The sequence below is a fragment of the Anolis carolinensis genome, unplaced genomic scaffold (assembly GCF_035594765.1).
Source record: "Anolis carolinensis isolate JA03-04 unplaced genomic scaffold, rAnoCar3.1.pri scaffold_13, whole genome shotgun sequence".
Taxonomy (NCBI): domain Eukaryota; kingdom Metazoa; phylum Chordata; class Lepidosauria; order Squamata; family Dactyloidae; genus Anolis; species Anolis carolinensis.
This window is the reverse complement of record NW_026943824.1, coordinates 17,577,943-17,594,616: the sequence shown is the minus strand read 5'-3', so window position 1 is coordinate 17,594,616 and position 16,674 is coordinate 17,577,943. Positions and strand designations below refer to the sequence as shown.

Genomic DNA, 16,674 nt, shown 5'->3' with positions numbered 1-16,674 from the left:
CAGCTCAGCAAGGTATAAATAAATATAATAATAATATTCTATACACACATACAGTAGAGTCTCACTTATCCAACACTCGCTTATCCAACGTTCTGGATTATCCAACGCATTTTTGTAGTCAATGTTTTCAATATATCGTGATATTTTGGTGCTAAATTCGTAAATACAGTAATTACAACATAACATTACTGCGTATTGAACGACTTTTTCTGTCAAATTTGTTGTATAACATGATGTTTTGGTGCTTAATTTGTAAAATCAAACCTAATTTGATGTTGAATAGGCTTTTCCTTAATCCCTCCTTATTATCCAAGATATTCGCTTATCCAAGCTTCTGCTGGCCCGTTTAGCTTGGATAAGTGAGACTCTACTGTATATTGAAAACATTGACTACAAAAATGTGTTGGATAATCCAGAACGTTGGATAAGCGAATGTTGGATAAGTGAGACTCTACTGTCGTTCAATACGCAGTAATGCTATGTAGTAATTAATTACTGTATTTACGAATTTAGCACCAAAATATCACGAGTGCTGTTACCTTCCCGCTGGAGTAGTACCTATTGATCTACTCACACTCTTGGGGTTGGTGCTCATCTCCATTTCTAACCTGAAGAGCCGGCATTGTCCGTAGACACCTCCAAGGTCATGTGGCCACTGGCATGACTGCATGGAGAGCCTCTACCTTCCCACTAGAGCAGTACCTATTGATCTACTCACACTCTGGGAGTTGATGCTCATCTCCATTTCTAATCTGAAGAGCCGGCGTTGTCCGTAGACACCTCCAAGGTCATGTGGCCATAGGCATGACTGCATGGAGTGCTGTTACCTTCCCGCTGGAGTAGTACCTATTAATCTACTCACACTCTTGGGGTTGGTGCTCATCTCCATTTCTAAGCTGAAGAGCCGGCGTTGTCCGTAGACACCTCCAAGGTCATGTGGCCACTGGCATGACTGCATGGAGCGCCGTTACCTTCCTGCCGGAGCGGTACCTATTGATCTACTCACACTCTTGGGGTTGGTGCTCATCTCCATTTCTAACCTGAAGAGCCGGCATTGTCCGTAGACACCTCCTAGGTCATGTGGCCACTGGCATGACTGCATGGAGAGCCTCTACCTTCCCACTAGAGCAGTACCTATTGATCTACTCACACTCTGGGGGTTGGTGCTCATCTCCATTTCTAAGCCAAAGAGCCGGCGTTGTCCGTAGACACCTCCAAGGTCATGTGGCCACTGGCATGACTGCATGGAGCGCCGTTACCTTCCTGCCGGAGCGGTACCTATTGATCTACTCACACTCTTGGGGTTGGTGCTCATCTCCATTTCTAACCTGAAGAGCCGGCATTGTCCGTAGACACCTCCTAGGTCATGTGGCCACTGGCATGACTGCATGGAGAGCCTCTACCTTCCCACTAGAGCAGTACCTATTGATCTACTCACACTCTGGGGGTTGGTGCTCATCTCCATTTCTAAGCCAAAGAGCCGGTGTTGTCCGTAGACACCTCCAAGGTCATGTGGCCACTGGCATGACTGCATGGAGTGCTGTTACCTTACCTATTGATCTACTCACATTGGCATGTTTTCGAACTGCTAGGTTGGCAGAAGCTGGAGCTAACAGCGGGCGCTCACTCCGCTCCCCAAGTTTGAACCTGGGACCTTTCAGTCTCCAAGTTCGGCAGCTCAGCACTTTAACACGCTGCGCCACCGGAGGCTCCAGGGAAGTCATGCTCCATGACTTCCACACCTGGAATCACACTGTGTCCAATTCTGGGCACCGCAATTGAAGGGAGATGTTGACAAACTGGAAAGCGTCCAGTGGAGGGCAACTAGGGTCTGGGGAACAAACCCTATGAGGAGCGGCTTAAAGAACTGGGCATGTTTAGCCTGCAGAAGAGAAGGCTGAGAGGAGACATGAGAGCCATGTACAAATACGTGAAGGGAAGTCCTAGGGAGGAGGGAGCAAGCTTGTTTTTTAGACTAGGAACAATGGCTTTATAAGAAAGGAGATTCCACCTGAACATCAGGAAGAATTTCCTCACTGTGAGAATAGTGGAACTCTCTGCCTCGGAGTGTGCTGGAGGCTTTGAAGCAGAGGCTGGATGGTTATCTGTCGGGGGTGCTTTGAATGAGATTTTCCTGCTTCTCGGCAGAATGGGGTTGAACTGGATGGCACATGAGGTCTCTTCCAACAATACGATTCTGTGATTCTATGATTCTAAGCAAGGCTGGGGAGAGTGCTGCTGGGGGGAACTAGAAAGCCTCGGGGCCAGCTTGGGGGTCTCGGGGGTCTGGGAAAGGCTCTGGGGAGGGGGCTTACCTGCCTGTCCAGCTCGCCCTCCAAGTGGTGGTCTCTCTCCGGACGAGAATGGGAAAGTCGCGCCCAGGGAGAAGAAGCAGGAGGCGGCTCGGCTGCGACGCCCGACTGGATGCGGCTCTTGGGATGAGAGAGAAAAGGCAGGAGCCGAGGAGCCTCACCTCCTCCTCCGCGGAGACTTCCTCCTCCTCCTCCTCCTCCTCCTCCCAGCTTGCCAGGCAGCCAACCAAAGCTCCTGGCAGGAGGAGGAAAGAAACCAAGGGCGGATTTATGAATGGAAAGAGAGAGAGAGAGAGAGAGAGAGAGAGAGAGAAGGCAGGGAGGGACAGCTCCCCATTTTCCACATCAGCAACATCAGGAAGACTGGGTGGCTGAGAGTTTTCCCATGCCCCAGCAGCACGCTCTCCTGACATTTCGCCTACGCCTTGTGGCTAATGGCATCTTTAAAGGTTTTGTTGGTAGTGGAAGGTTTTGTTGGTAGTTTTGTTGGTAGTGAACCAAAGGTTTTGTTGGTAGTTTTGTTGGTAGCGAACCAAAGGTTTTGTTGGTAGTGGAAGGTTTTGTTGGTAGTTTTGTTGGTAGTGAACCAAAGGTTTTGTTGGTAGTGGAAGGTTTTGTTGGTAGTTTTGTTGGTAGTGAACCAAAGGTTTTGTTGGTAGTTTTGTTGGTAGCGAACCAAAGGTTTTGTTGGTAGTGGAAGGTTTTGTTGGTAGTTTTGTTGGTAGTGAACCAAAGGTTTTGTTGGTAGTGGAAGGTTTTGTTGGTAGTTTTGTTGGTAGTGAACCAAAGGTTTTGTTGGTAGTTTTGTTGGTAGCGAACCAAAGGTTTTGTTGGTAGTGGAAGGTTTTGTTGGTAGTTTTGTTGGTAGTGAACCAAAGGTTTTGTTGGTAGTGGAAGGTTTTGTTGGTAGTTTTGTTGGTAGGGAACCAAAGGTTTTGTTGGTAGTGGAAGGTTTTGTTGGTAGTTTTGTTGGTAGTGAACCAAAAGTTTTGTTGGTAGTGGAAGGTTTTGTTGGTAGGGAACCAAAGGTTTTGTTGGTAGTGGAAGGTTTTGTTGGTAGTTTTGGTGGTAGCGAACCAAAGGTTTTGTTGGTAGTGGAAGGTTTTGTTGGTAGTTTTGTTGGTAGTGGCGGTGTATATACAATAGAGTCTCACTTATCCAAGCCTCACTTATCCAAGCCTCTGGATCAGGGGTCCGCAAACTTTTGAAGCAGAGGACCGGTCCACAATCCTTCAGACTGTGGAGGGGCCGAATCATCATTTGAAAAAGAAATACGAACAAATCCCTATGCACACTGCATATGTCTTATTTGTAGTGCAAAGCAACAACAACAATGAAAGAACAATAAAATATTTTAAAATGAAAACAATTTTAACCAACATAAACCTATCAGGCCAATGAGATAGTCAAGTTAATTAGGATTGTTGTTGTTGTTGTGTGCCTTCAAGTCAAGTGGGCGAGCCTAAGTCTAAAATTATTTATTTATTTATTTACTACATTTATTTACTACATTTGTATCCCACCCTTCCCACCCTGAAGGGGACTCAGAGCAGCTGTATGTACATACAATATATTATATTATTAGCATAACACAATATTAGCATTATATATTACTATATTGAACTATACTATTATATAATACGTAATATATAACATATAATTAATATTATTATATGGTATTATTATTAGTGATATTGTATAACATAATATTATTATCAATATTATATGTATATACAATATATTATATTATTAAAACTGATATAAAAATATTATATTATAAAACTGAGGGCGGGGGCCAGTTAAATGACCTTGGAGGGCCGCATCCGGCCCCCGGGCCTTAGTTTGGGGACCCCTGCTGTAGAGTCTCACTTATCCAAGCCTCGCTCATCCAAGCCTCTGGATAATCCAAGCCATTTTTGTAGTCAATGAGTTGTTGAAGGCTTTCATGGCTTGGATAAGTCAGAATCTACTGTATTTAATAATCTGGTTTCCATGTACAGTAGAGTCTCACTTATCGAAGCCTCGCTTATCCAAGCCTCTGTATAATCCAAGCCATTTCTGTACTCAATGTTTTCAATGTACAGTTGAGTCTCACTTATCCAAGCCTCTGGATAATCCAAGCCATTTCTGTACTCAATGTTTTCAATATACAGTAGAGTCTCACTTATCCAACATAAACGGACCGGCAGAAGCTTGGATAAGCGAATATCTTGGATAATAAGGAAGGATTCAGGAAAAGCCTATTAAACATCAAATTAGATGTTAATTGCAGAGGGAAATGCCTATCTATCTCTAGCAGAGATTAATAAATATTTCATGGGAAAATGCTTTTATAAGATTAATGGGTATATATCTATTCTTCCTCCTGACTTGCAAGGGCTTCTTTCCCTTTTCAAAACATTTCCTTGGTTAAGAGCGAGGGAGGCTTTGGAAAAGTAAACACTGATCAGGGAGGGTAAGAGGAGAGATAAATACGCCATATATTGCAAGCAACGGGCTCCAGACTCCAGCTTGACCTTGACCCGATTTTAAGCCGCGGGAGACTTTTTCAGCTCATTAAAAGGACTGAAAAACTCAGCTTATCTTCGAATATATATGGTACTAGCTGTGCCCGGCCACGCGATGCTGTGGCAAAGTGGTGGTGGTATTGGTTAAAAATTGTTGTGTAATTTTTATTTGACTTTATTTGCATTTTTTTTAATTAATTTTATTGTAAGTTATCTTTTTATTTATTGTATTTTATTATTTTCTTGTATTATTTTTAGTTATTTTCTGTTATTATAGTATTTTATTGTATTAATTTTTTAGTGTTTTTTATTATTTTTATTGGGTTGCTAGGAGACCAAGTTGGAGGAGCTTAGCCTTCTAACTGGCAGCAACTGGATAAAAGCAATTATTCCTCTCCCTCTAATTAGGACTTTATTTTTCTTTTCTTTTTGTTGTATCAACCTAGAGGCGTGGATGATGGATTGTGTTGTCAAATTTCGAGGTTGGGGGGCCTGTAGTTTTGTTGTTTTGTGGGTTGCCATGATGCCATCACTCTTTTATATATATAGATATTTTGGAGCTGAAAAGGAAGCAACGTGCCTTTACGGAAGATGTGCCGAGCCTTGGAACACCAGTGGCTCCGGATGGCACCCTAGCTCATCAATCCAGGAATGGACACGCAAGAGAGAAAGGCAGCATCAGTTTCGATGATTAAATGTTCCAGTTCAAGCATCGCCTAATAAGCCACGGATGTTAATCTATCAAAATGCCTCAGCAGGTCGCAGCTGCGCAGGTGACAGATTGGATCGTCTGACCTTTCGTGTTAAACGGAACCAAATGCCAGCGGAAAGAAGACAACAATAGCGGACAATCGGGATCCGCACTTTCGTCCCGCTGAGACGTGGAACGGGGTCCAAAGAAGACCAAAGGCTACGCAATCATTATGCCGGGATAAAGACATCCAAATACACCTCTGTCCCACGAGGAACTGACATTTCAAGGTGGCCTTTTTTATGGAAGTGGCAGCACCGTAATGCACACACTCTGACTCATAGGATCATCCCATTTCCAGGCACAGGCTGCTCCCAATGCACTTTCTATGGTCAAACATGGAAAGTTTAATCAAGTTCCAGGCAATGAACTATTTTGTATCTCTGGAGCAGGGGTCCTCAAACTTTTTAAGCCGAGGGCCGGTCCACAATCCTTCAGACTGTTGAGGGGCCGGATTATCATTTGAAAAAGAAATACAAACAAATTCAGATGCACACTGCACATGTCTTGTTTGTAGTGCAAAAACAACGACAAGAACAACAAGAACAAGAACAATGAAAGAACAATACAATATTTAAAAATAAAAACAATTTTAACCAACATACATTGATCAGGATTTCAATGGGAAGTGTGCTCCTGCTTCTGGCCAATGAGATAGTCAAGTTAATTAGGGTTGTTGTTGTTGTTGTTGTTGTTGTTGTGTGCCTTCAAGTCATTTCAGACTTTGGGTGAGCCTAAGTCTAAAATTTATTTATTTATGTATTTATTATTTACTGCATTTATTTACTACATTTGTATCACACCCTTCTCACCCCAAAGGGGACTCAGAGTGGCTTACAAATTATATGTACATACAATATATTATTAATATAGCACAATATTAGCATTATATATTACTATATTGAACTATACCACAATACTGTAACATTATTAGTAATATTATGTGTAATATAGAATATATAATTAATATTATTATATGGTATTATTATTAGTGTTATATTGTATTACATTATAATATTATTATCAATATTATATGTATATACAATATATTATATTATAAAACTGAGGGCGGGGGCCAGGTAAATGACCTCGGAGGGCCGCATCCGGCCCCCGGGCCTTAGTTTGGGGACCTCTGCTCTGGAGAATCAGAGGTTGAAGATATGTACTGTTTAGCTGTAACTTATCACAGGGGCCGGGCTGTGGCGCAGCTGGCTAGTAACCAGCTGCTATAAATCACTACTGACCGAGAGGTCATGAGTTCGAAACCCGGGTCGGGTTAAGCCTCCGACCATTAAAATATATATATATATATATAAAAAAAAATAGCCCCAGCTTGCTATTGACGTATGCAGCCCCGAAAGACAGTTGCATCTGTCAAGTAGGGAAAATTTAGGTATGCTTTATGCGGGAGGCCAATTTAACTAATCTACAACACCATTAAAAAAAACTGCTCACGAGGAAAAGAATGAGGAAGAACAGCCACCAGTGGACGGTGAAGCAACAGCTCCCCCTGTGGCCGGAATCGTGAAGCTGGAAAAATGTTAAAATGCCTCTGTGTCTGTCTAAAACTGAATGTTGTTCGTCTGTTGGCATTGAATGTTTGCCATATATGTGTTCATTGTAATCCGCCCTGAGTCCCCTTCGGGGTGAGAAAGAACGGCGGAATATAAATACTGTAAATAAATAAATAAAATAAAATAAACTTGTATAGGTAAAGGTAAAGATTGTGTCCAACATTAAGTCCAGTTGTGTCCGACTCTGGAGGTTGGTGCTCATCTCCATTTCTAAGTCCAAGAGCCGGCGTTGTCCATAGACACCTCCAAGGGCATGTGGCCATTGTCATGACTGCATGGAGCACTGTTGCCTTCCCGCTGGAGTAGTACCTATTGATCTACTCACACTCTGGGGGTGGGTGCTCATCTCCATTTCTAAGCCCAAGATCCAGCGTTGTCCAGAGACACCTCCAAGGCCATGTGGCCATCATCACTGCATGGAGCGCTGTTACCTTTCCGCCGGAGCAGTACCTATTGATCTACTCACATTCGCATGTTTTCGAACTGCTAGGTTAGCAGAAGCTAATCACCCCCCCCCCCACCCCCCTGTTGATACTGATTTAATTGCACTTTTGGCCCAATATATTTTGGAGCCAACCCTAGATTTTATCATTATATTTGTATGTGATTTTATTTATTTATTTATTTACAACATTTCTACCCCGCCCCTACGTACGTATAAAGCAGCCAGGTTTTGAAGCTGCAAGGGCATTCAATGGTATTCAAGTCGGCCAACAATGGAGTCCCCTAGGTATAAAGCAGCCAGGCCTTGAAGCTGCAAGGCTATTCAGTGGTATTCAGGTTGGCCAACAATGGAGTCCCCTAGGTATGAAGCAGACAGGCTTTGATGCTGCAAGGCTATTCAATGGTATTCAAGTTGGGTAACAATGGAGTCCCCAAGGTATGAAGCAGCCAGGCTTTGAAGCTGCGAGGCTATTCAATGGTATTCAAGTCAGCCAACAATGGAGTCCCCTAGGTATGAAGCAGCCAGGCTTTGAAGCTGCGAGGCTATTCAATGGTATTCAAGTCAGCCAACAATGGAGTCCCCTAGGTATGAAGCAGCCAGGCTTTGAAGCTGCGAGGCTATTCAATGGTATTCAAGTTGGCCAACAATGGAGTCCCCTAGCTATGAAGCAGCCAGGCTTTGAAGCTGCAAGGCTGTTTAACGGTATTCAAGTTAGCCCACAATGGAGTCCCCTAGGTATGAGGCAGCCAGGCTTTGAAGCTGCAAGGCTGTTTAACGGTATTCAAGTTAGCCCACAATGGAGTCCCCTAGGTATGAGGCAGCCAGGCTTTGATGCTGCAAGGCTATTCAATGGTATTCAAGTTGGATAACAATGGAGTCCCCTAGGTCTGAAGCAGCCAGGCTTTGAAGCTGCAAGGCTATTCAATGGTATTCAAGTTGGGTAACAATGGAGTCCCCTAGGTATGAAGCAGCCAGGCTTTGAAGCTGCGAGGCTATTCAATGGTATTCAAGTCAGCCAACAATGGAGTCCCCTAGGTATGAAGCAGCCAGGCTTTGAAGCTGCAAGGCTGTTCAACGGTATTCAAGTTGGCCAACAATGGAGTCCCCTAGGTATGAGGCAGCCAGGCTTTGAAGCTGCAAGGCTATTCAATGGTATTCAAGTTGGCCAACAATGGAGTCCCCTAGGTATGAGGCAGCCAGGCTTTGAAGCTGCAAGGCTATTCAATGGTATTCAAGTTGGCCAACAATGGAGTCCCCTAGGTATGAGGCAGCCAGGCTTTGAAGCTGCAAGGCTATTCAATGGTATTCAAGTTGGATAACAATGGAGTCCCCTAGGTATGAGGCAGCCAGGCTTTGAAGCTGCAAGGCTATTCAATGGTATTCAAGTTGGATAACAATGGAGTCCCCTAGGTATGAAGCAGCCAGGCTTTGAAGCTGCAAGGCTATTCAGTGGTATTCAAGTTGGATAACAATGGAGTCCCCTAGGTATGAAGCAGCCAGGCTTTGAAGCTGCAAGGCTATTCAGTGGTATTCAAGTTGGATAACAATGGAGTCCCCTAGGTATGAAGCAGCCAGGCTTTGAAGCTGCAAGGCTATTCAGTGGTATTCAAGTTGGATAACAATGGAGTCCCCTAGGTATGAAGCAGCCAGGCTTTGAAGCTGCAAGGCTATTCAGTGGTATTCAAGTTGGATAACAATGGAGTCCCCTAGGTATGAAGCAGCCAGGCTTTGAAGCTGCAAGGCTATTCAATGGTATTCAAGTTGGATAACAATGGAGTCCCCTAGGTATGAAGCAGCCAGGCTTTGAGGCTTGCAAGGCTATTCAATGGTATTCAAGTTGGCCAACAATGGAGTCCCCTAGGTATGAGGCAGCCAGGCTTTGAAGCTGCGAGGCTATTCAATGGTATTCAAGTTGGCCAACAATGGAGTCCCCTAGCTATGAAGCAGCCAGGCTTTGAAGCTGCAAGGCTATTCAATGGTATTCAAGTTGGCCAACAATGGAGTCCCCTAGGTATGAGGCAGCCAGGCTTTGAAGCTGCAAGGCTATTCAATGGTATTCAAGTTGGCCAACAATGGAGTCCCCTAGGTATGAAGGAGATATTTCTTATGCATGTCTCTGTTTTCTTTCTGTTTTTTTTAATGATGATCACTCCTTGGAAAGTGATTAGTTTCGTGGCCAAATTTGGTGTGATTTGGCCCAGTGGTTTTGTTGTTAACTCGGTCCTAATTACGCTCATTACATTTGTATAGATATAGATGTTAGTTGATGGCTTTTCTGCAGCTGTCAATACAGAACAGCAGCCGAAACCAGGATTCCTGGTGGAGATTTGAGATGCGCTATGAGGCTAAAACGATCCACTTGGTTACTTCAGAAGACTCTGCTCTCTCTGTTATTTGCAAAGATTTTGGAAACGGCCGGAAGGCACATGACGACAACAATTCCCTTAATGGCCCTGGAAGGCTCACCTCTTCCCGAGTGTTGCTCCCTGCGGAGTTGCATTGTGCCGCAAGAAAAGACCACAAAATGCACACAGGTAAACGGCACAAGAGTGTCTTTGGCGAGATCCCTTGGGAACACTTCTTCCATGAGCGGCTGTTGCAAATAGTTTGTCATTCTTTATGTAAAAACTAAAGAGCAGAGACAAACCTTGTGATATGCCAACATATTAGGAATGTGTAGTCAAAGGCTTTCGTGGCTGAAATCACTGTGAGCTTTTGGAGAAGAAGAAGTAAACAAGTTCTGGGACCGCATCAGCAACATCCACGCAAACAGCCAATTTACCATGGAAAAAGAAAACAAAAGAAAACTACAATGGGCCGGGTTGTGGCGCAGCTGGTTAGTAGCTAGTAGGGTTGTCCAAAAAATCGTTTTGATTCTTATATCGGAATTATTTCGGATTGTTCTCGCTTTTTGAATTGAGTTCCGAGACATTGTCCCTGGGCGCAACCAGCAATGTAATTTGAACCATCGTTGGCCCATTCTCTAAACGTGTCTTAATGTTTCGTTAAAATTTTTCCCCAAAATATCATAAAAGACAGGAAATGTTCTGCAATTTGTTGAGCAAAGACTGTTGAATGTGATCTCCCACTGTACCAAATTTGATGAGGATAGCTCAAGAAATGAGGGCGGGAGAGCCCTGTAAAAGTCCCCCCCCCAGTTTCCTTTTTTTTTTTTTGGCAACTGCGCATGCGCGTCCGCCATTTTAGAAACATTTAGAATCATTACGAATTTTCGGAAATATCCGAAATTTTTGGGTGAAAAATTCGGAAATACTTTCTATATCGAAGCGCCGGCACCCCCTACTTTAGAAACGAGAATTGAAACATTTTTTCCATCGATCGGACATGCCTAGTAGCTAGCTGCAATAAATCACTACTGACTGAGAGGTCATGAGTTTGAAGCCCAGGTCGGGTTAAGCTCCCGACCATTAAATAGCCCAGCTGCTGTTGACCTAAGCAGCCTGAAAGACAGTTGCATCTGTCAACTAGGAAATTTAGGTACCGCTTTATGCAGGAGGCTAATTTAACTAATTTACAACACCATAAAACTGCCAGCAGCACGTGGAAAGGAATGAGGAAGTACAGTACTCGGTGTCACTAGTGGACGGTGAAGCAACAGCTCCCCCTGTGGCCGGAATCGAGCATACTGTCATGAAGCTGAAAATGTTAAATTGCCTCTGTGTGTGTCTATACTGTATGTTGTTTGTCTGATGCCATTGAATATTTGCCATATACAGTAGAGTCTCACTTATCCAACATAAACGGGCCGGCAGAACGTTGGATAAGCGAATATGTTGGATAATAAGGAGGGATTAAGGAAAAGCCTATGAAACATCAAATTAGGTTACGATTTTACAAATTAAGCACCAAAACATCATGTTATACAAGTTTGACAGAAAAAGTAGTTCAATACGCAGTAATGTTATGTAGTAATTACTGTATTTACGAATTTAGCACCAAAATATCACAATGCATTGAAAACATTGATTACAAAAATGCATTGGATAATCCAGAACGTTGGATAAGCGAATGTTGGATAAGTGAGACTCTACTATAATAAAAATAGAGTAAAATAAATGTAAAAGTAACAACAATAATAGAGTAAAATAATAAATGTAATAATAATAATTAATACAGTAAAATAATAAATGTAACAATACCAATAATAATAGAAAAATAATAAATATACCATATATACTTGAGTATAAGCCAACCTGAATATAAGCCCACCAGGATCCTCACCTGAGTATAAGCCAAGGAGGTTTTTTTTTAGTCCTAAAAAAGGGCTGAAAAACTAGGCTTAAAAATCAGCATATGCAGTGTATGAACTGCTTTGTGATCAGTATGAATAAGAGCTTGGTATTTTTATAGTTATAAAAATACTTATAGCTCTGCTTGAGCCCCCGGTGGCGCAGTGTGTTAAAGAGCTGAGTTGCTGAACTTGCAGACCGAAAAGTCGCAGGTTCGAATCCAGGGAGCAGAGTGAGCGCCCACTGTTAGCTCCAGCTTCTGCCAACCTAGCAGTTCGAAAACATGCCAATGCGAGTAGATCAATAGGTACTGCTCCGGCGGGAAGGTAAGGGCGCTCCATGCAGTCATGCCAGTGGCCACGTGACCTTGGAGGTGTCTATGGACAACGCCGGCTCTTGGGCTTAGAAATGGAGATGAGCACCAACCCCCAGAGTGTGAGTAGATCAATAGGTACTGCTCCAGCGAGAAGGTAACGGCGCTCCATGCAGTCATGCCAGTGGCCACATGACCTTGGAGGTGTCTATGGACAACGCCGGCTCTTCAGCTTAGAAATGGAGATGAGCACCAACCCCCAGAGTGTGAGTAGATCAATAGGTACTGCTCCGGTGGGAAGGTAACGGTGCTCCATGCAGTCATGCCAGTGGCCACATGACCTTGGAGGTGTCTATGGACAATGCCGGCTCTTCAGCTTAGAAATGGAGATGAGCACCAACCCCCAGAGTGTGAGTAGATCAATAGGTACTGCTCCAGCGAGAAGGTAAGGGCGCTCCATGCAGTCATGCCAGTGGCCACATGACCTTGGAGGTGTCTACGGACAACGCCGGCTCTTCAGGTTAGAAATGGAGATGAGCACCAACCCCCAGAGTGTGAGTAGATCAATAGGTACTGCTCCAGCGAGAAGGTAACGGCGCTCCATGCAGTCATGCCAGTGGCCACATGACCTTGGAGGTGTCTATGGACAACGCCGGCTCTTCAGCTTAGAAATGGAGATGAGCACCAACCCCCAGAGTGTGAGTAGATCAATAGGTACTGCTCCGGTGGGAAGGTAACGGTGCTCCATGCAGTCATGCCAGTGGCCACATGACCTTGGAGGTGTCTATGGACAATGCCGGCTCTTCAGCTTAGAAATGGAGATGAGCACCAACCCCCAGAGTGTGAGTAGATCAATAGGTACTGCTCCAGCGAGAAGGTAAGGGCGCTCCATGCAGTCATGCCAGTGGCCACATGACCTTGGAGGTGTCTACGGACAACGCCGGCTCTTCAGCTTAGAAATGGAGATGAGCACCAACCCCCAGAGTGTGAGTAGATCAATAGGTACTGCTCCGACGGGAAGGTAACGGCGCTCCATGCAGTCATGCCAGTGGCCACATGACCTTGGAGGTGTCTACGGACAACGCCGGCTCTTCAGGTTAGAAATGGAGATGAGCACCAACCCCCAGAGTGTGAGTAGATCAATAGGTACTGCTCCGACGGGAAGGTAACGGCGCTCCATGCAGTCATGCCAGTGGCCACATGACCTTGGAGGTGTCTATGGACAACGCCGGCTCTTCAGGTTAGAAATGGAGATGAGCACCAACCCCCAGAGTGTGAGTAGATCAATAGGTACTGCTCCGGTGGGAAGGTAACGGCGCTCCATGCAGTCATGCCAGTGGCCACATGACCTTGGAGGTGTCTATGGACAACGCCGGCTCTTGGGCTTAGAAATGGAGATGAGCCCCAACCCCCAGGTAAAGTCAAGGACACCTTACCTTATAGTTTTGCCAAGGACACTAGATTGGAATGCTCGATAACGCAAGTAATTAAAACCTGGAGCAAAGCCATGATTCAGGCTCGGAATTATTTCGTACAGTTCATACTTTGGAGACTTAAATGTTCAAGGCCGAAATAAAATTGCTCATCTCAGCTACAAGCTTGTTGTGGTTGCTTGTTGCTATTATGTGCCTTCTAAGTAAACAGGCAAGGCCAACACACATTGTGCGTAGGCATTTAATAGAGCAGTTGTGAGTGGGAAGTGTACAGCTGAGTGTCAACTTGAGGCAATTGATTCTGAGCGAGGAGGGAGAAGTGACCCACAACCGCTATTGTTGACATTGTGTTCTTAGTCATCCAACTTGACAATGAGAGAAGAAAGATGATGATTGTAGAGCCACAGACGTATATCGGATTTTTTTTTCTATTGGAGCTCCATTGGTCAAAGGACAATACAATTATGGCTCAATTAGCAATAGAAAATACTGCATATACTCGAGTATAAGCCTAGTTTTTCAGCCCTCTTTTTAAGACTGAAAAAACCCTTCTTGGCTTATACTCGGGCGAGGGTCCTGGTTGGCTTATATTTGGGTCAGCTTATACTCGAGAATATATGGTACATTTATTATTGGTATTATTACATTTATTATTTTCCTCTATTATTGTTGCTACTATTACATTTATTTTACTCTATTTTTATTATTATTATTAATACCTTTATTATTTCATTCTGATCTTATTATCATTATTATTGCATTTATTATTTATAGGCTGGTGACACTTTATTGTTTGGCCATTAGGCATAGTTATGCCTTCACTTTCAATGATTTTTATTTATTTATTTATTTTATTTACAGTATTTATATTCCGCCCTTCTTTCTCACCCCGAAGGGAACTCAGGGCGGATTACAATGAACACATATATGGCAAACATTCAATGCCAACAGACAAACAACATTCAGTTTTAGACAGACACAGAGGCATTTTTAACATCTTTCCAGCTTCACGATGCCGGCCACAGGGGGAGCTGTTGCTTCACCGTCCACTAGTGGCTGTACTTCCTCATTCCTTTCCTTGTGTTTTGCTGGCAGTTTTTATGATGTTGTAAATTAGTTAAATTAGCCTCCCGCATAAAGCGTACCTAAATTTTCCCTACTTGACAGATGCAACTGTCTTTCGGGGCTGCTAGGTCAACAGCAAGCTGGGGCTATTTTTTTTTTTTAATGGTCGGAGGCTTAACCCGACCTGGGCTTCGAACTCATGACCTCTTGGTCAGTAGTGATTTATAGCAGCTGGTTACTAGCCAGCTGCGCCACAGCCCGGCCCCTTTCCCTTCTTCAATGCCGCTGTCAAACATTTGTCCAAACCAAACTCCATGCTGATATCAGTGCTAAAAATTCAGACAGTGTTAGTCAGAGACTGGATTTCAGTTTCCGTTTTCCCGTACAGCTTCAGGTCATCCATGTACATCAGATGCAAAATTTTGTGAGATTTCTTAGATGTTTGATAGCCGAGACTTTATTGTTTGGCCATTGGGCATATTTATGCCCTCACTTTCAATGATTTTCCCCTTCTTCAATGGCACTGTCGAACATTTGTCCAAACCAAACTCCATGCTGATATCAGTGCTAAAAATTCGGACAGTGTTGGTCAGAGACTGGATTTCAGTTTCCATTTTCCCGTACAGTTTCAGGTCATCCATGTACATCAAATGTGAAATTTTGTGAGAATTCTTAGATGTTTGGTAGCTGAGAATTGTTTTTTGTAAGATTGTTGATAGAGGGATCGTGGCAATAATGAAAAGCAGAGGGGACAATGAGTCTCCCTGAAAAATTCCTCTTCTGTTGTTGACAAGTCCATAGCTTTCATTTCCAACAAACAGTTCAGTTTTCCAGTGCTCCATCATGTTTTCAATGAAGGTGCCAACTGTTTTACAAATTCCGATGGCGTCCAGGCACTTGATGATCCAGCTGTGTAGGAGTGAGTCAAAGTCCTTTTTGTAGTCAATCCACGTCATGTGAAGATTAGCTTTTCGGCTCTTACAATTTTCCAGAATCATTTTGTCAATCAATAACTGGTCTTTTGTGCCCCTGCTTTTCTGTTTGTTGTTGTTATTATTATTATTTTATTATGACACAGCAAACAAGATAGATATGCTGGATTTCATATCACAAAATCACAAGTCGAACACTTCCCAAGTGTCTAGGACTGTGTGATGTATTTTCAGATGATGTGCGCAGATCCCAGTCGGGTGGCCTTTTGCAGTTGGCAGATCGTAATTTTGTCAATGTCTATTGTTTCCGGCTGAGATCTTTTGGCACGGCACCCAGTGTGCCCATCACCACCGGGACCACCTGCACTGGTTTCTGCCAGAGTCTTTGAAGTTCAATCTTGAGGTCCTGAGAGCGGCTGAGTTTTTCCTGTTGTTTTTCGTCAGTGCGACTGTCACCTGGGATGGCAACATCAATTATCCAAACCTTGTTCTTTTCCACAACTGTGATGTCTGGTGTGTTGTGTTCCAGAACTTTGTCAGTGTGGATTCGGAAGTCCCACAGTATCTTTGCGTGCTCATTTTCCAAGACTTTTGCAGGTTTGTGATCCCACCAGTTCTTTGCTGCTGGGAGGTGGGACTTGAGGCATAAGTTCCAATGAATCCTTTGGGCCACATAGTTGTGCCTCTGTTTGTAGTCTGTCTGTGCGATTTTCTTACAGCAGCTGAGGAGATGATCAATGGTTTCGTCGGTTTCCTTGCACAGTCTGCATTTTGGGTCAACAGCTGATTTTTCGATCTTGGCCTTAATTGCATTTGTCCTGATGGCTTGCTCCTGGGCTGCAATTATTATTATTATTATTATTATTATTATTATTATTATTATTATTATTTTCCAAAAGGTTATGAAGATTTCCATTTCCCAAAAGGTTATGATTTCTAACAAGGCAAGCCTGTAGCGAGGGGGCGGTTTTAGGGGTTCAAACCCCCCCTGAAATTTTTCAGGTTATAAAAAAAACCTGGTTTACTCATGAATTTTAACTGGTTAACCAAATCCCTATGCTAAGTCTATGAGACGCAAAACAATAAGAGTCC

General features: G+C 43.6%; 1 protein-coding gene across 1 annotated transcript in view; it reads right to left on the bottom strand.

The window, feature by feature from the left end:
- The window catches only part of LOC100562512 (glucagon receptor), a 47,857-nt gene extending 45,347 nt beyond the window's left edge, over positions 1 to 2,510 (bottom strand). Inside the window, exon 1 of the mRNA XM_008121030.3 lies at positions 2,316 to 2,510. The gene's annotated coding sequence lies outside the window, so the exon portion shown is untranslated. The remainder of the gene's footprint in view (positions 1 to 2,315) is intronic.
- Between the last annotated feature and the right edge of the window lie 14,164 nt (positions 2,511 to 16,674).